We start from the raw sequence: 20,679 nt of genomic DNA, 5'->3' as shown, positions 1-20,679 counted from the left end.
CCCTAAATCCCATTGTCCACCATCTCTCTCCCTCTCCTGTTTTTAGATCCATTATTTCTTCTATCCCTCCCCCCATCTCCCCTCTTCATGATCTCCCCCAAGTCCATTTTCCCCCTCCATCTTCCCTCCTCCACCAAGCTTATTTCTCCCATTTATCTTCTCCCCATCTCTCCTCCAGTCCACCAACTCCCCCAAGTCCATCTCCCCTCTCCCACCATCTATCTTTATTTTGATGTTACAACATGTTGGCAGTGGTGGTAGTTATTTAGTAATCCACCCTTTGCGTCTTCTCTCCACTGCGGCCCGCCCTCAGTGAAAACTTCCTGTTTCCACTTGGGCAGCCTAATGGAGAGAAAACGCCCAGAGTAGTGGCAGGGTAGTGAATTGCATTCGCTACTGCCGCTTCTGCCTGGCCAGGGAGGAGAAATACTGTAAAATCTATCATTACATATTAAGGACATGTATGTACTCAGAAGACAAATGCTGAGACCAAAAATACCTTCATATAAGGCTATTTCTCTTTAAAGTAAAAATGATTTTACATTTGGAACTGAAAGCTCAGATCCCTTATCACGTTCAATACATGCCTTCCTTCATCTTGTTTAGAGGACAGCTGTGAGTGGACTCCACCATGTGCGGGTGAAGAAACTGCAGTCAACCCACTATGTGCCGGTCTGCTAGTCTTAGAGGCTCTGCGGAGGTCGGAGGGAGCTGGGGAGGGGGAGGGGGCGGTCCTGATCCGCTGTGCAGCTGGTGGACATTTGAATATCCTTGGTCCTGCCTGTTCCAGACTGATATGATTCATTATTTTTCAAACTGACTTCAATAAGCTGAAGATATTGCCTCATCTAATACATTCTATGTTCTGCAGCCTCTCTGACACTTGGTGCTGTCACCTGGAAGAACCACAACCTCTGGGACACCATTGCTTGTATCATTCAACATTTCAAAGATACAAGAGGATTTTTTTTTTCCAGATCTTTGGTTTCCTCTTCTTTCCCTTGGTTGTTGATTATTAGTATTTTCCTAGTTTTCCAAACTAATAAGTGCCACTATCAGGCAGTTGGAAGCTCTCAGAGGCTCCAGACTTGCTACCTTAATTGATATTGAACGAGCTACTGGTAGACGGGAACAGGGCCACTGCTGGATAATTTGTTTAATCAGCATTTGTAATGAGAGCTGCTGTTTAGGGCTGTTGGAAATAAAAGAGAGTTACAAGGACCAGTGGCGTATCTAGGGTATGTGGCACCCGGGGCCCATCATTTTGACACCCCCCCCCATCTATATGAAAAGTATGACTTTTAGTAACAATCCACATATCGCACAACAAGAGTGTACCTAGGAAAAGGCAGCATCTTAAACACTGCAGTGAGCACTAGAGCACCAACACATACATTGTAAAACTAAACAAGCCAGATCCCGCACAGTCAATTGATCCTGTAGTCAATGCCAACTGAAAACTATGTTCTTTTCATACACAAAGAACAGAGATATACCCTCGCCCAATATGGAATAATCACAAACTAAAAATAGAAATATGTAGACAAAAGTTAAACTGAACCGCCAAGAAACCAGACCCTGGATACAATGCAACACCACAAAAACAGTAACACATGTCTTCTAATACAGTGCAAAATATAAGACAGTAGATGTAAATTTGAAAAAATTGATACATAACAATCACCACTTTACAAATTAAAAAACAAAAATAAAACAAATAATGAGAAATAAAAAAATACTAAGCTCGGTCCCCATCCCCGCAAACCACCTGATTCCATCCACACAAGCCTTGAATTGTTTATATTAAAGTATAAAAAGAAACAATATTCTGTACAATTGTCAATTTATAAATCAGTGTCTTCTCCCCACTCTCTCTTCCCCATTTCCCTTCAGCGTCCTCAGTCCACTCTCTCTCCACTTTCCTTCAGCGCACGCACATAAAAACAAGCAATTTCATTCTATTCATTCATAGAAATTAAAGTCTAAATAATGCCAGTCACATAACAAAACATGATTTTACAAAAATAATTCCCTGCACAGTCAATTCCCTGTCTTTCAGCAGCTCTCCTCCCTCCCTCCCCCTTACCTTTGTGGCCAAGTCAAAATGATCTACCAACAATAAAATTTTAAAAACACAAAGCACGCTGTACGCTGAGAAAATGTTAATTATCATTTATATTCTGCGGGTTTTCAGAGAGGTCAAGGCAGATGACTTTATGCAATGTCACCTCAGTAACAACTATACAAAAATAGACAAATATTCATCCTCCCTTTTTACTAAACCGCGAAAGCGGTTTTTAGCGCAGGGAGCTGCGCTGAATGCCCCACGCTGCTCTCAACGCTCATAGGCTCCCTGCGCTAAAAAACGCTATTGCGGTTTAGTAAAAGAGGGCTATAGTGCAAAATATAGACAGCATATATAAATTCTCAAAACGGACACATTTTGATCACTAAATTGAAAATAAAATCATTTTTCCGACCTTTGGTAATTTCCTGAGTCTCTGGTTGCACTTTCTTCTTCTGACTGTGCATCCAATATTTCTTCCCTTCTTTCAGCCTGTATGCTTCCTCTCCTCCTGACCTCATTCCCCTCCTCCCAACTTTTTCTTCCTCTCTTCCTGCCCTTTCTTTCTTTCTTTCTCTCTTCATGCCCCCTTTCTTTTTTTCTGTTTCTCTTCCTGCCCTCTTACTTTCTTTCTTCTTGCCCTCCCCCAAGCCACTGCCAATGTCACTGCCATCGGGGAACAGGCCCCAAAGCCACCAGCTGCCGCCCCCCCCCCAAGCTCTCCCTACTTCGGGCCGACCAGCATTCCTCTCCCCGATGTCAATTCTGCCGTCGGAGAAGAAGGCTGATCGGCCCAAGATCACAATCGATTGGGGGAAATACTGCCAGGTCCTGCCTTCGCGGAAACTGAAAGTAGGCAGGACCCGGCAGCAAGAAGAGCAAATGGAAAGCTTCACTGACCTGTCTCCCGCCTTAGCCCGTAGCAAATTTATGCTTCGGGGATCTAACATGTGCGTGCCGGCTTCCCTTCTCTTCCCTCCCCCCTCCCCCAGACATAACTTTCGGTTTCGGAGGGAAGAGAAGGGAAGCCAGCACACATACTTTAAAGCCCCAGAGCATAAATTGCTACGGGCTAAGGTGAAATCTTCAAGCCGGCTTTTTTATTTTTTTTATGTTGAGCAGCAGCGGAGGCAGCAGAATTTAGCTGGGCGGTCATCTAAATTACCTGGGCGGACCGCCCAGCTGAAAGGCCCTAGGAAAAACACTCAACTCTCTCCTGTGCATCCCCTTGGGGCGTGCATCCGGGGCGGACCGCCCCCCCCCCCCCGCCCCCCCTCTAGGTACGCTACTGACAAGGACCGTCTGTCAGAGTCCGGTGATAATTCAGGACTAATTGTGGTGATTAGCACAAACTGGGCGGGAAGTAGAGAGTCTTGCTGCCTCCGATCTGTATGCTGAGACCCGTTCGGGATTTTCCTCTGCCATCAGAGTCCTTGCTTTGATGTAACTTCCGGCTTTGCAAAACTGGAAGTTACACCAGAAGCAAGGACTCCGGTGGCAGAGAGAAAGCCCAATGGGTCTCTGGTGCAGATCGGGGCAGCAAGGCTCTCTTTCCTGGCAGCAAGGCTCTCTCCTCTCCTCCCTGGCCAGGCAAAAGCGGTGGTAGCAAAGGGGCTAACGAATCGGTAAGTCCGGTTTTCTTCAATAACAAACCGATTCGAATCGATTCACCCAAAGTGAATCGGTGAATTGTTTCGAATCGGGCAGCACTACTCTGAACCACAGCTATTGTGAGTAGGGTATCTCTTTTTATTTTCTTAACCTTTGGGAAATGAGGTTTAGTATGTGAAGACCGGCTGCAAAAGCCTCCATCAATAACCTCACACAACAACCCAATTTGCTATATAAGTAATATGTTTATTAGTAATCAATAATAATCAGCTTACAGAGAATAAGACTCAGCCAATTGAGTTAACAGAGTATATACAGAAAGCCTGCTTCCGTATACCTGGTGTCTGTTGTGGCTAATACATTGGTAAACTTATCTTTTATACATTCTTAACAACCTGAGACCATGTTAGTACTTTCTACGTTCTTGATTCTATTGGATATTCATAATTGTCATTTCCTTATCATTTCATTAATTGGTCAACACATATACAGTCAAAACTCGGTTTGTGAGTAATGCGGTTTGCGAGTGTTTTGCAGACGAGCAAAACATTTTCGCAAATCGGGACTCGCAAACCAAGCATTGACTCGATTTGCGAGTCCCCCCACCCATGAACCAGCATTGCTACCCCGCCCGCAAATGCCACCCCCCATGAACTGGCATCGCCCCCCTCAGGAACGCCCGCCTCCCTCGTGAACTGGCATCCCCCACCCGCTCAAACTGAAGGGTTACCCCCAATCTGGCACCGGCATGCAGTACAAATCCACAGGAGGTACCCGTGCCTGAAGATCAAGCTGCTTGCCAGAAGGCCTTGAGCATGTGCAAATGCTCAAGGCCCAATTCGGCAAGAGGCAGGATCTTCAGGCACTGGCACCAGCACCTCCTGTGGGTTAGTGCTGCATGCCGGTGCCAGATTTGGGGTAAGCCTTCAGTTTGGGCGGGCGGGGATGCCTGTTCGCACGGGGGTGATGCCAATTTGCTGGGGGGGGGGATGTGGAAATGTACCAGTGGCCTCGGGGGTGGAGGGGTCTTTTGGGGATGTGGTAGGATGGGGTGGAGCAGTGCCGTTGGCCAGGGAGGTGTAACCAATCAAGCGAGTTTCCCTTACTTCCTATGGCGAAACTCGCTTTGATATACTAGTAATTTGGTTTACGAGCATGCTTCTGGAACAAATTATGCTCGTAAACCAATGTTCCACTGTACTTGCCTGAGTCATATTGAAGCGTGATGTCTTATTGCCAAATGGCTTACCTAATTTCCCCTGACATATGTGCTTTTAATATCAAGATCACTAATTTTCAAGCAAGGCCCACCCTTATTTCCTGAACTTAATTGCCTAGTTATCAATTTCTTATCCTTTTGATTGATATTATTTTCTGGTAAGTCAACTTGACCTGGAGTTATAATTCTTTGGTAAAAAGTATTTGGCATGTTACCATCCAACGTTCCCCCTTGCTCCTATTTGGTGTCCCTCTCCATTTTTCACCTCTGCAATCAAGGACTGCTGCTTTTCTCCGGTGGACTGTAGCGATAGCTCTAAAGTGCATTTTGATCAAATGGATGGAGGTGGAGGGTCCTGATTATTCTCTCTGGTAGTGTCGCCTGATCACACTTCTGCTGTGGGAACAGAGAGATATGCAGGACTTTTCTTCCCTACCTGGGCGTACATTTCAACGTACATGGGAGCCTTTTTGGAACACTATGACCCCAACGGCTCGTAGTCGCTTATTGAACTGTTGATCTGTTGTTTAGGACTGCTTACTGTACATGCTGCCTTCTATGGGTCTCTCTGCATCTCTTTCCTGACTGGTTGGTGATTTGAAGGAGGACTGGGGGGTGACTGGGGGATTGGGTTGTGGGGGTTGTTATTTGAACCTTTACTGAGCTTGTCCTGTTTGCTTGGCTGTATTTCTTGTTCCTTGTTTTTGGTCAGCTCATTGGAAATATATCTGACATAAGTGAACCTCAAGGGGATTGGGGTTGCAAGGGTGGGTATGGTGAGGTTGTGTTGGGTTTATAACTACCAAAAAGCGAGCTTGTTTTGTGTATTTCGCTGTGATTCTGTTTTTCTTCTTTGTTGAGCTCAATAAAATATATTTGACAAAAATTCTGTGGTAATTTCCTTCACATGATGCTAATTTTCTATTTCACAAACTACATGTTTGTCATTGTCAGCAGATATTTGCTAGTTTCTGTGTGAAAGATGAGCTTCTCATGAAATCTGCTTATGCCTGCAGAGAGATAAGTTGAGTAAGAAATATGATCTTCTAATAGCTTGTTTTAAGGTACTTTTTAGGCTTAATGTATCATTGTCATGTCTCTGTCAATCTGAAGGTTCACACAGGGGTCTGTCTTCACCTCCAATTTCATGGAGGTCTTAGGATCTTCACCTATACACCTGAACAGGTCTTTTCTCCATCTTTTCCCCTTTTAATTCTTCCTCATATGCAATATATATATATATTTCTTGTGCTTTGCTTGAGTAATACATTATTATACATCTTTTCTATAAGTTAGCCAGCCAGGTCTTCAGAGTGTCAGGGGGAAGCAACGCTGTACCGAAAATGGCTTTAGAGGAGAGCAGGGAGTGAGTTGTTCGGCTTCCCCTATCTGGGGAAACCGCCCTGCCAAAAATGGCATTGCAGGGGAGCAGGGAGTGCCACGTTTTAAAATTTCTCAGCTGCGCGTGGGGCCGTAGTAAGCACGGGGCATGCTGCACTCTTGGCGGCCACGGACCTATGGATCATGGAAGCACGCCGATAAGAGTGCGTCGCTTATGGTTTTATTATATTGATAAGGAACCAGGTGATCTTCTAGTGATGTCATAAAAAGTATAAGAATGTGGAGAATGCAGCTTGGGCTCTCAGAGACATTTTCTACACTGATAGATGCCGGCACTCTGTCATGTCGTAAATCTCTCTCCTATGTACTAATTTGATTATATGCTGAGATCTTTAAGATTATTTGATATATTGTTTATTGCTAAGAATATACTCCTGTAACAATAAAATATCTGCATTATTCTAAGACATGTGGAGGGGCATAATAAAAAAAACATCTAAGTCCCCTTTTGGCCTAAAGCCTTAAACGTTGAAAGTAGAAGCAGAGAAAATGTCATTATAAAAAAAAAACATCCAAAAGGAGGTTTTTTAAAATAATGGCTTGCCTCTACGTTCAGCTGTTTAAACACCCAGACCACCACTACATCTACACTAACAACATATAATCAACCTAAAAAAAAGCCTAACTCCCAAATGCCCAAAACAAGAGCTTTTAGGCGAAGGAGGAGCCAGTCCTTCGCCTAAAAGCTGGATTCTGTAACCGGTGTCTGTTAAAAACAACACCGGTTACAGAATCCGCCCTCCCCCCACATCGGGGCAAGAGGTAGCCCAAGCCTCTTGCCCCGCCAGCCGCGACCCTCCCCGACAACATTGGGGCAAGAGGGAGCCCAAGCCCTCTTTCCCAAGCTGCGACCCCCCTGCTGATGATGATCAGGCCAGGAGGGACCCCCAAGCCCTCCTGGCCAGAGGACCCCCATACCCCCCACCTCCACTAAGATCTGGGCAGGAGGGATCCCAGGCCCTCCTGCCTCGATGCAACCCCCCAACGACTGAACCCCCTGAACTTCCGATCAGCCCACCGAAAACCTCCCCCCAACCGCCGACCTGCGAGACCCCCCCCCCACACCGACCCTGTGACCCCACCCCCACCCCTGACACCCCCCGTACCTGAGAAACATTGGCAGGACAAACGGGTCCCAAGCCCGTCCATCCGGCAGGCCAGCCATCCCTCGAATGGCTGACCTTAGGCCTGATTGGCCCAGGCAGCTCAAACCCCACCCACAGGTGGAGCCTGAGACACCTGGGTCAACCGGAATCGGCCCAGTAGCCGTAGGCCCCTCCTGTGGGCAGGGCCTTAGGCACATGGGCCAAACCCGGGCCATATGCCTAAGGATCTGCCCACAGGAGGGGCCTAAGGCTTGGGCTTGGGCTCCCTCTTGCCCCGATGTTGTCGGGGAGGGTCGCGACTAGCGGGGCAAGAGGGCTTGGGCTCCCTCTTGCCCTGATGTTGTCGGGGAAGGTCACAGCTCACGGGGCAAGAGGGCTTGAGCTCCCTCTTGCCCTGATCATAATTGGTGGGGCCAGGAGGGCTTGGGCTCTCTCCTGGCCCTGCATCGGATCGGGAGGAGGGGCGGATCGCTGCAGGAGAGAAGGGTCATCTCTCCTGCCGCTTTAGCGATCCCAAGTGCCGCGTTTGGCGGCACTTGGTGGTATCGCTATTGCGGCAGGAGAGATGAGGCATCTCTCCTGCCCCGATGGTTGCGGTGGGGGGTGGGTAGGTTGCCGAGCTGCTGAGCTGATCGTGCCAGCTGCCATCAGCTCAGCAGCCCCCTTTTCAGCACTTATACCTATTTTGATTTGGTCTAAGTCAAAATGTATAAGTGCCGACTAGGCAACCTGCCTAAACTTTTGGTTATACCTGCTGTACGCCTTTGTCTAGGTCGGCCCACCTCCTGCCCTTTCCCCTCCTCTAAAAATGCCTAAAAATGCCTCTTTTTGCTCTATGCATTTAGAGGCAGGGGAAAGGCCTAAGCTGGTTTTAGACATATCTAAAACCAGCTTAGGCCTTTCCCCTGCCTCTAAATGCATACTTGGACGATCAGGCTTTTTGATCGTCCAAGTACCCATTTAGGCCACTTTTTAGACTTTTTATTATTATTATGAGCCCCATAGCTAGTGACTTGGTCATTTTCTCTTAGATCGAGAGGTAAGTATGGAGCCTAGCAGTGGGTTCTTTCAGTTTAAATATTGGCCGGTGCATGGTTAACTTCCACTTATGGCTTCAGCCTTTCTAGTGCCCCTTCCCTCCTCCATGATCCTGATCCTTCTTCCTTTCCACCTTCAAAGTGCAAAAGTGCCATCACCCCCTACCCCCATCTCATCCCACCCCTCTAGGCCCCTTGTAGACACCTGGTAGTCCAATGGGGTCAAAGGACAGGAGCAATGTCCACTTATTACTGTATGTCATGGCTTCTGTAACAAAATGGCTGCCACAATCTTTAACAGGAAATGAGAAGGAAGGCATGGGGGTGGGAAATGGAGGCTTGGTTAGCCCTTTTGCACTTAAGATTGGGGGAAGGGAATTGGAGAAGCAGAGTGCATCAATCTGCATCTTTTGTATGTCATGATGAATATCAATCTAGTGACCAGCACAATTTTAATTAGCCCCTAATATTCAATGCCAGTCCCTGAACACGGCCATGGCCTGAACACCACCATGGTCTGAAAATTGGCCAGATAGAGCGATGGGATACCGTTCAAATCTCTGATTTCTAAAAATCATGGGATTTGGTAGATACAATACAATTAGGATTCAGACTAGCTTTTAGCACAGAGAGTATCCTGATGGCATTACTTGATCATATATCCACTTGGGTAGATAAGAGGGATAGGCCTGATGCTTCTGTTAGATCTGTCGGCCACATTCAATTTGATTAATCATAGTATTCTCTTGTACAGTATGTCACAAGTGGGGATTCAGGGACTAGATCTAGAATGGTATGAATCTATTTTGGAAGAACTATGTGGAAGAATCTATATGGTAATAGACTGGAAAAATCAATCATCTCCCAAAAAAGCTACAGCATGGGGTTCCTCAAGGGCCACCCTATCCACTTTTTTAACCATTTTATTTAATCTTTAACAGAGCTAATCTAGTCTTTGATTTATATACTGGGTCAGCTCCCGACGGAGCTCGACTCGGTTTACAAGTAATTAAAGACTAGAGAAATAAGAACAAAGGGCATAAGTGACTCTATTTGTATGCCAATAAGATAATTTTTGTCACATGTTCATATATGAAGGTTCAAGGGCAACTAATCCCTAGCAAGGGATTGTTTGAATTTTTCATATTGAGTTGTATGATTTTGGTTGTTTTTATTGCACATGTTTTGGATTGACATCAGGGGAGCTTGAATGTCAGGATCCCTTTCTTCGCAATTGTTATTTTTATTACAAAAGCAGGATATCATATTCATTTTTATTCTAGATCTTAGCACTGAGCTTCACATGCAACCTTTGTTCTTATCCTGAAAAACTTTAGTAAAACTCTCATTATTTGACACTCCTGCTGGAACATTAACAAGGAATGAAAAGTGAACCAACAGAGTATTCATAATGTTGAATAAATTTGCTGGCATTAGTCCCAGTTTTCAATCTGTTGACCACAATGTTCTTTCTTTGCCTTTATAGTTGAGGAATGGTATCAATTAATCTCAGCCTAGAAAGCTTTATCCAAAGGACAGCAAGCCATTAACAAATGTGACTGAGGTACTGAAGTAACCTGTTCTACTGCTTAAGCTTTGCTTGTGTACCATGAGGATGCCATTGTTCTCTTATGAAAGAGACGTGATGATAAAGCATGAAGAAAATAAACAGCAGGTCACATCTATAGTCTCCCATATATCAGACATACTTGATTGTTTAAGTTTAAATGATTTTATTGAACATCAAATGCCATATGAGAGGGTGCTGATAAGTTCTTGACTTTGTGTTTTGTAAAGAAAACAAAAAGCTATGGGACTGAAAAATGTATTTACTCTACATATTCACTGCTGAGCTCAACTAGGGTTACCAGATTTCCTTTTTTCAAAAAAGAGGACACATTGCCCTAGCCCTGCCCCCACATGAACCTCATGTCTCCTTCCTTGAGCTTCAGGCCGTGTTTAGAGGGCCTCCGCACATGTGTGGATGTCGACTCGACATCACGCTCATGTGCGCTTTTATGTGATGTCATCACATCAATATCCACGAATGTGCAGAGGTCCTCCTGACGTGAGCCCGAGCTTGGGGTCTTCCAAAACCTGGACAAACTGCCAACGAATATCTTCCTACTTGGGGCCATGATACCAATAATGCTTCACGACATTCATTCCTACCAGAACACCTGGCCTTGGTCTTATGTGCAAAACACAGATAAACCCTATGCAAATACAGAACCACAAATAAGATTGGTACTGAAGAACCGGTATGATGTCCTGGAAGTGGAGGAGATGAGAGCATCCCAAGGAGAGAAAGGACCAAAGCTTGAGATCCCAAATATTACTGGATCCGTAACCACTAGTAGGCGTAAGGTAGTGGTAGTTGGCGATTCCCTTCTAAGCGGTATAAAAGCGTCCATCTGCAGACTAGACATGATGTCACGAGAGGTATGCTGTCTATCTGGTGCTTAAATCCAAGATGTTATGGAGAGCTTGCCAAGACTCATCAAGCCTGAAGACTACTATTCGATGCTGCTCATTCATATTGGCACTAACGATACTGCCCTGCGAACATGTCAAAAGTGACCATGTGACTCTGGGAGAGAAGGTGAAGCAATCAAGTGCGCAGGTGGTATTCTCATCCATCCTCCTTGTCGAGGGTAAAGGCCAGGGCAGAGAATCTCGCATCTTGGAGATGAATGCGTGGCTACGTGGATGGTGTTGTCGAGAGCGTTTTGGCTTCCTGGACCATGGGATGATTTTCAAAGGGCTGCTGAGCAGGGATGGTGTGCATCTATTAAAGAAGGAAAGAAGTGTCTTTGCCAGCAGGCTGGCTAATCTACTGAAGAGGGCTTTACACTAGAAGTGATGGAGCACAGTGATCAAAGCTCCCGGGTGAGTATAAGCCCTCAGGTAAATAAATCACTGAATACCTCTACATGGATGGGAAAAGGGGGCAATGTCCGGAAAGCAATAAATTCTAATGCTCGAAGTATGGGAAACAAGATTCTGGATCTAGAAGCTGTGATGGAAGAAAAGGGGTTGGATATAGTGGCAATCACAGAGAAGTGGTTCATGGAGAACCATGACTGGGATGTAGTTATACCGGGCTATAATCTGTTCAGAAAAGACAGAGTAGGAAGAAAAGGAGGGTGGGGGGAGTAGCGTTATATGTTATAGATCATATTAAAGCCACACAATTGCAGGATCTGCAGGTCAAGGAAGAGGCACTGTGGATCAATTTGGAAAGAGGGAATGGTGAATATACTGTATTTACATTGGTGTGATATGCAGGCCTCCTTCACAGATGGAAGAAGTAGACAGAGATTTAATAGTAGACATTCAGAATATATCTAAAAAAGGGGAAGTCTTGCCAACAGGTGATTTTAACATGCTAGATGTTGACTGTGGTATCCCTATTGTGGTGTCTTCTAGTAGTAGGGAGATTCTGGATTCTCTACAAGGAGAACTGTTCCATCAGTTGGTAATGGAACCCACGTGAGATGGAGTCATACTGGACTTAGTGCTTACAAATGGGGAAAGTGGTTCTGATGTTACAGTGGGTGATCATCTGGCATCCAGTGATCACTGCATGGTACGGTTTAATATTAAGATGGGTATAGAGAGGGCTCATTCAAAAGCAAAGATTCTAGACTTTTAAAAAACTAACTTGTTCGGATGATGGCTTGCATCAAGGAATTGTTGTGTGGGTGGGAACGTCTGGAAGGAGCGGAAATGCGGTGGGCAAAACTGAAAGGAGTGATTGTAAGGGCGACAAACCTTCTTGTGAGGCAAGTAAGTAAAAGTAAGAGGAAAAGAAGGCTACTTTGGTTCTCAAAAGTAGTAGCTGTTAAGGTAAGGAATAAGAGGTTAGCTTTCATAAACTACAAAAGATCGCAGAAAGAGGAAAACAGGCAAAAATATCTGGAAAAGTTAAGAGGGGCTGGTCGTGTAGTCAGGAAAGCAAAGATGCAAATGGAAGAAAAAATAACTGAAATGGTAAAATGAGAAGATAAGACATTTTTTAGATATATTAGTGATAGGAAGAAAGGCAAAAGTGGCATTGTAAGACTCAAAGGTGAAGGGGAGGAATATGTAGAAGCTGATAAAGAAAAAGCCGAATTGCTTAACAAATATTTCTGTTCTGTGTTCACGGCTGAAGTGCCGGGAGCGGGACTGCAGAAGACATATGTGAATAGGGATGGAGGAGTAATAGACCCTGATCGATTTTCAGAGGGTTGTGTTTGTGAGGAGCTAGCTAAAATAAAGGTAGATAAAGCGATGGGGCCGGATGGTGTATATCTGAGGGTGCTGAAGGAACTTAAAGAAGTTCTGGTAGCTCCGCTGATTGACCTTTTCAATGCATGGAGAAGGGTGAATGTGGTCCCTCTCCACAAAAGTGGAAGTAAGGAAGAAGCAAGGAATTATCAGCCGGTAAGTCTGACTTTTGTGGTAAGCAAATTAATGGAAACACTTTTAAAACAGAGAATGGTCAAGTTTCTGAAATCCTGTGGATTACAGGACTGGATTCACTATAGGTAGGTCTTGTCAGACAAATTTGATCAATTTCTTTGACTGTGTAACCAGAGAATTGGATAGAGGATGAGCGCTAGATGTGGTGTATTTAGATTTTAGCAAAGCCTTTGACAGTGTTCCACACAGATGTCTGATAAATAAACTGAGTGCCCTCAGGATGGGTCCCAAAGTGACGAGCTGGGTCAGGAACTGATTGAGTGGAAGGCGACAGAGGGTAGTGATCAATGGAAATTGCTCTGAGGAAAGGGATGTTACCAGTGGTGTGCCTCAAAGTTCTGTTCTTGGGCCTGTTCTTTTTAACATTTTTATAAATGATATTGCTGAAGGGTTGTCAGGTAAGATTTGCCTTTTTGCGGATGATAACAAAATCTGCAATAGAGTAGACACGCCGGATGGTGTGAATAACATGAAGAAAGACCTGGCGAAGCTTGAAGAATGGTCTGAAATTTGCAGCTAAAATTTAATGCTAAGAAATGCAAGGTCATGCATTTGGATTTAAAAAATCAGAGGGAACGGTACAGTTTAAGGGGTGAAGAACTTATGTGCACGACGGAAGAGCGGTACTTGGGTGTGATTGTGTGCGATGATCTTAAGGTGGCCAAACAGGTTGAAATAGGGAGAGGTATGACCAGTAGGAAAAAAGAAGGTATTGATGCCTCTATATAAGACTCTGGTGAGACCTCATTTAGAATGTTGTGTACAGACCACTTATCTGAAAATGAGCCATGAACTGACCTTTTCAGATAAGTGGTCTACTGTTAAACAGCTTTTGTAGAGCCATAACATTTGCCACTCCAGTAGAAGCAAAATTCCTTGCTTCATGCAATGTGTTATGATTAAAATTCAAGCACCTTTCCAGCGATGTTGTACCGCTGTTGTGGCATCTTGCTGAAGAGCTTATGAGCACATTTAAATATTTAAAAGCCTTTAAATGTTACATGATTATATTATTTGAGAAACTTGCCCAGTATTGATGAGAGGGGGGGGGGTCTTTTGTGTTTTGTTCTACAGCCATCTTTAGCATTAACTTTTTTTCAACTTTCTTCCATTTTTCTGCTTTCTCCTCAGATCTATCTATTTTTCTATGTCTTGCCTGCCCATCTATCCATGCGTAATATCTCTTCCCTCTCTCTTCCCTTCCCTACCATCCATGTGTGCCATCTCCTCCCTCTTTCTTCTCCCCTATTCCCATCTATCCATAAACAGCATTTCTTTCATTTTCTTCCCTTCCCCACTCCTCTTATCTCTATGCAACATCTCCTTCCTTGTTGTCCCCTTCTCCTTCCCCACCCATTCCATCCCTTTACACTATATGCTCCCTATCTCTCTCCTTCCCCTCTATCCCTATGTACCATATCCTCCCTCTCTTTCCCTCTCCTATGGTCTGACATCTGTTTGCCCCATTTCCCTCTACTATGGCCTTGGATCTTTATCCTCTCCTTTCCAGAATCTGGCATCTCTCTCCCCTTACAGATAGAGTGCTTGGTTATGGGTAGGGTTACTATATAGCTCCAGAAAAAGGAGAACATATTGAGGCATCTGGGTTTTGCTTCCACTGTAAGCAATGGAAATAAGGAAGACAGAAAGAGACATCTGGGTTTTACTTCCATTGAAAGTAATGGAAGTAAAGTCCAGATGTCAATCTGTCCTCCTTTTTCTGGAGCTATATGGTAACCCTATTCATATAAAGCTGGAACTGAAGAGCATTAGCCACATGGTGGGAAAGTGTGGCACAATGGTTAGGGCTAAAGCCTCAGCACCCTGAGGTTGTGGATTCAAACCCACAGTGCTCTTTGTGACCCTAGCCAAGTCACCTAATCTCACCATTGCCCCAGGTTCATGAGATAGATTGTGAGCTTGCCAGGACAGATGGAAAAATGCTTGTGTACCTGAATAAATTCATGTAAACTGTTCTAAGCTCCCCTGGGAGAACAATATAGAAAACTGAATAAATAAATAAAAATCCCTCCCACACCACCCAGCCACTCAACAGCTTGCTTGTATTTTATAGTTTTCCTAGGAAACATAACCAATGTTCTTCAATTAATTGGTAAGCAAAGTACTTTTGATATTCTATATCAAGCCAAATAAAATGGCTATGCTTTAATTCTATCACTGTGCTGTCTTGATCCTACAACAAGCTAGTATTTGGAGGCTTAGAGCTTGTCCCATCTGTTTTCCTGTCACTGCAAAGATAAATTCTCTCAACTAAATGATGAAAATGTGACTTTTAAAAAAAATCCAGTCAGCTACCATTCCCATGGAGAATTTAAAAAACAGGAACAGATGGGTGACAGTGGGCTATGTTAATACTCTCTCTCTCTCTCCCTTACTTTTTCATTTCACCATTACTGTTCTCCTTCCCCCATATTGAGGGCTGTTGTGGGCTTGCTTATTTCTTTTTAGTAAAATTGTTTTCCATTTTGTGCATGGTGACTTGTCCCTTTTCCTTTACTGCAAGAGTCTTGTTTTGCTTGTAAGAATTTTGTCCTTTGCATAATTTTGTGAAATTCGTGAATCAAATTTTTATTTTTGCTCTAGATTTATAAACCAATTTTGAAACATTGAGCAAAAACAGGTTAAAAAATACACCCCTCTCTTTTATTGAGCTGTGCTGCTAAGCAGCGTGAGCTAAATGCCCTAACCCATTCTATTCCTATGGGAGGCTCGACATTTAGCTTGTGCTGCTTGATAAAAGAGGTGGGGTGGGGGGCGGCAAAGACTTACCCCCTCTTTTACTAAAGAAGCCCGGGAGCGATTAGCTGGAGGGCAGGCATAAGGTGGGGGGGGGGGCTCCGGGAGGGACGGAGGCAGGATAGGAAGAGGGGCCAGGCAGGGATAGGCAGAGGGAGGGGCAGCGGGAGGAGCAAAACTTTATAAAAAGGACTCTCCCAGTGCAGCCATTCCTTTTGCGGCGCGCCGGGGAGAGCAAACTAGCGCTAGCTGATTTAGTGTGCGCTAAACGCTAAAACATCCATAGGATATAATGGACGCATTAGCATTTAGCGTGAGCTAAATCAGCTAGCGCGCCTTAGTAAAAGGACCCCTTAGTGTTTATCACAGCTTTGTAAGAAAAAAAACCAACCCTAACACATGCTTACTGCAGTAACAAATGCCAAATCACTGGTGTGTGGAGGCCTCCTATGGTAATTTTGGGATGCGTACATACTACACCCACGTGCTACATCAGATGGCTGCTTCTTGAATGGATGTCAACTGTATCTCTTTGAGGGTAGCTGTGGTTTAAAAAATTGTCCTTGGATTTTGTAAAATTCTTGTTTACTTAACAAGTGCCACCACTATGGACAAGAAAATCTTGTAAATCTTAAACTTCAGTTCTATTTTCTTTTTTTTAAATCATGGCTACTGTAATACCTACATTTCCCGAAAACTTTTACATGTCCTGTGTGTGTTTGGACTACAAGGCATGCTCCATAGAGCAAGGATTATCTTTTAAGTGTGTCCATATTATGCTGCCTATCATTTACTCAATCCTTTCAAAACTGGATTACTGTAACAGTGTCTATGCAGGTCTAACTCAAACCCAGCTCTGTAGATTACAAACTGTTCAAAATACAGCTATATGTCTTCCCGCTATGATCACTTAACTCTACTATTCATTCAGCATCATTGACTCCCAATTTCTTTCCGTATCCAATTTAAAATTCTAATTTTAACCTTTAAATCCATTCATAGCAATAGTTCAGTTTACCTTTCCTCGCTTATTTGCTCATATTGTCATTCAAGGGCTTTACGCTCACTGAATGACCAATGTTTGCATATCCCTCTTGTCTACTCTGTCCACTATATGATCACTAGAGATAGGGCATTTAAAAAAAAATATTTCATCAGCTGTTTGGAATTCACTACCAAATACACCTCCTCTTTTACTAACGCATAGCATGGGTTTTCGCGCCGGCAGTGGCGGTAAATGCTCCGTTGATCATAGAATCCCTTTGAGCATCGGAGCAGTTACCGCTGCTGCCGGTGCTAAAACCCCCGCTACATCTTAGTAAAGGAGGGGGTTCAGTTTGTCTTGAGAATGCATACCTGAAATTTGGAACCCTACTCAAGACCTACCTTTTTGAGAGGGCTTTCCCCTTTCAGTTGAATAATTCTGGTGGTTTGAATGTTTATTAGTGATCTCATTTGCAGCACTAGCATAGACTTTTTTTGTCTCTCTTTCTTTCTATTTCTCTCTCTTCTGTTCTTTCACTTATCATTATTCATTTCTTATGTTGTAGTTCCTTTCTACTGTTATAATTTTGCTTTTATATTTAATTTTATTGCATTTTTAACTTATGAACCACTCTGTTATTGTATAAGGAATCATAGAATTATTGGAAGGATAATGAATAAGATTGCTTAAGAAACAAACAGGAGAGACTGCCTTCACACCAGTGAACAGCAAACAAAACAACAAAGGTGACCACTTGGTGCTCTTATATGGTGATAGACTCGACACGCTCGTGTTTCGGCCCACAAGGGCCTGCCTCAAGAGTCTTGTAGTTGAAGCATGATAGTTAAGACGTGCAAAATCACAAAATCTTTTCAGTCAGTAGCATACGCTGGTTCTCCAAGCAGCAGTCAGCGGTATATGCCGGTTTACAAAGGAGTGGTGCTTCATAGGATGATAGAAAAAATTTTGTGATTTTGCACATCTTATCTATCATGCTTTAACTACAAGACTCCTGAGGCAGGCCCTTGTGGGCCGAAACATAATCGTGTCGAGTCTATCACAATAAAAGAGATCGAGTACCAATTGGTCACCTCTGTTGTCTTGTTTGCTAAGGATAATGAATAGCCATAATAGTACATCTGGCTGGCCAAAAATCTATGTAGGCATCACATGGAAAGGTGTTGATCCTGAATATAGCACAAAAAATTAAAATATGGACTCGAAGAAAGGGATTCAGAAAAGCAAAGGCTATGGCCATCATTATGGGATTCATCCGAGAGTCTTAAAGGAATTGAAGGTTGAAATCGGAGAGTTATTGCAAAAACTTGCAAACCTGACAATCAGAACTGGACAGATACCGGACGACTGGAGGATAGCGAACGTCACCCCAATTTTCAAAAAAGGATCGAGAGGTGAACCGGGCAACTATAGACCTGTGAGTCTTACGTCTGTCCCTGGCAAGATGGTTGAAGCACTGATCAAGGATAGCATAGTCCGGCACTTGGACGCACATGACTTAATGAAACCCAGTCAACATGGATTCAGGAAAGGGAAATCATGTTTGACGAATTTACTCCAATTTTTTGAGACCGTGAACGAGCAAATTGATAGTGGGAAGCCGGTGGACATAATATACTTGGACTTCCAGAAAGCGTTCGACAAAGTTCCACATGAAAGACTTCTCAGGAAACTACAAAGCCATGGCATAGAGGGGGATATACAAAGGTGGATAGGCAAATGGCTGGAAAACCGAAAGCAGAGAGTGGGCATAAATGGGAAGTTCTCCGACTGGGAGAAAGTGACTAGTGGTGTACCCCAGGGCTCGGTACTTGGGCCGATCCTTTTTAATATTTATATCAATGTCCTGGAGGAAGGAACATCCAGTGAGATCATCAAGTTTGCAGACGATACAAAACTATGCCGGGCGATCAGATCGCAGGATGATAGAGAGAAACTCCAGAGCGACTTGTGTCGGTTAGAAACATGGGCGGAGAAATGGCAGATGAAGTTCAATGTGGAGAAATGCAAGGTAATGCATTTAGGCAATAAAAATAAGGAATACGAGTATACAATGTCAGGTGCAACTCTGGGGAAGAGTGAACAAGAAAAGGACCTGGGTGTACTGATAGATAGGACCCTGAAGCCGTCGGCACAATGCGCGGCAGCGGCAAAGAAGGCAAATAGAATGTTGGGCATGATAAAGAAAGGAATCTCGAGTAGATCGGAGAAAGTTATAATGCCGCTTTATAGGGCAATGGTCAGACCACACTTGGAATACTGCGTCCAACATTGGTCTCCCTACCTAAAGAAGGATATAAAACTGCTGGAGAGGGTGCAGAGACGAGCAACAAAACTGGTGAAGGGTATGGAGAAACTGGAATACGAGGACAGACTTATAACACTAGGATTGTTCTCCCTTGAGAAAAGGAGACTGCGTGGGGATATGATCGAGACCTTCAAAATACTGAAAGGAATCGACAAAATAGAGCAGAGAAGATTATTTACATTGTCCAATTTGACACGGACTAGAGGACATGTAATGAAGCTAAGGGGGGACAGGTTCAGGACTAATGTCAGGAAGTTCTGCTTCACTCAGAGAGTGGTTGACACCTGGAATGCCCTCCCAGAGGAGATTATGACGGAATCGACCGTCCTAGGCTTCAAGAGCAAACTAGATGCATATCTCCTTAAGAGAGGCATATAAGGATATGGTGGACTATAAATTAAGCCAGGTGTACACCTGGCAGGGCCTCCGCGTGTGCGGATCGCCGGACTTGATGGACCGAAGGTCTGATCCGGAGAAGGCAGTTCTTATGTTCTTATGTTCTTATTAAAGGTGCAGACTTGAGGAAATAAATATAATATGACACAAATCAAAAAGAATACCTGGAAGCAAAGAGCCAGGGGGAAAACAATAGAAATTAAAAATAGGCAATCTATGGAGCCATTTTCAGAACTGTCCAGGCAGGTGTAAAATGGACTTTAGAACAGTTCTGAAAGGGAAAGTAAGAGCGCATCTTTTCTTTGAAAATAGTCTAAGAAAAAAGCACCCACAGATATTTCCACTTGTGTATTTTTCTCTGGCTACTTTTCTCAGCCCAAAACAGCACACTTAGAGATAGCATTACAAATATGCACTGCCTCATTACTGTGTGATAGCTGGAACCATTAACGTGTGTTATTAGTAACTAGGTCCTATTCTCTAAAATGGGACCTGCAGTAGAATAACCCTAACATAAGAACATAAGAAATGCCATACTAGGACAGAACAAAGGTCCTGTTTCCAAAAATAGCCAATCCAGGTCACAGTACTTGACAAGGTCCCGAAAAAGTAAAACAAATTTTATGCTGCTTATCCTAAAAATAAGTAGTGAATTTCCCAAGTCTATCTTAATAATGACTTATGGACTTTTTAAAGGAAATTATCCAAACCTTTTTTTTAAACCCCACTAAGCTAACTGCTTTCACTACATTTTCTAGCAATGAATTCCAGAATTTAATTGCACACTGAGCGATGAAATATTTTCTCCAGTTTGTTTTAAATATACTACGTAGTTGTTTCATTGCATGCCCCCTAGTCCTAGTATTTTTGGAAAGAGTATGGTCATCCATCCTGCTGCGATCTTTTGGGGGGAGGGGTTACAGCAGGTTCCGGCAGGAGAGATTGGGCATCTCTCCTGCCGGTAATCGTTGTGGGGAGGGATGGTTCCACGATACTCTGACCAGCACTTATAACAGACGCCGATTAGAGAATCATGCTTTTAGGCGAAGGACCGGGCCTTCCCACAACTAAAAGATCTTGTTTTGGGCATTTGGGACTTGGGCGATTTTTTTTTTTTTTTTTTCGGGAATAGGGCTTAAAGGTAGACATAGTGGCAGTCTGGGTGATTAAATGCCCGAAAGTACAGGTAGGCCATTCTTAAAAAAAAAAAAAAAAAACAGCACACACCACATTTTGGATGTATTTTTCAAGAATGGACATTTCACTGCTGCCTACTTTGGGCACCTAGGGCCTTAGGCCATAATAGGAT

The sequence above is a fragment of the Geotrypetes seraphini genome, chromosome 7 (assembly GCF_902459505.1).
Source record: "Geotrypetes seraphini chromosome 7, aGeoSer1.1, whole genome shotgun sequence".
NCBI classification, from domain to species: domain Eukaryota; kingdom Metazoa; phylum Chordata; class Amphibia; order Gymnophiona; family Dermophiidae; genus Geotrypetes; species Geotrypetes seraphini.
This window is presented reverse-complemented; position numbering follows the sequence as displayed.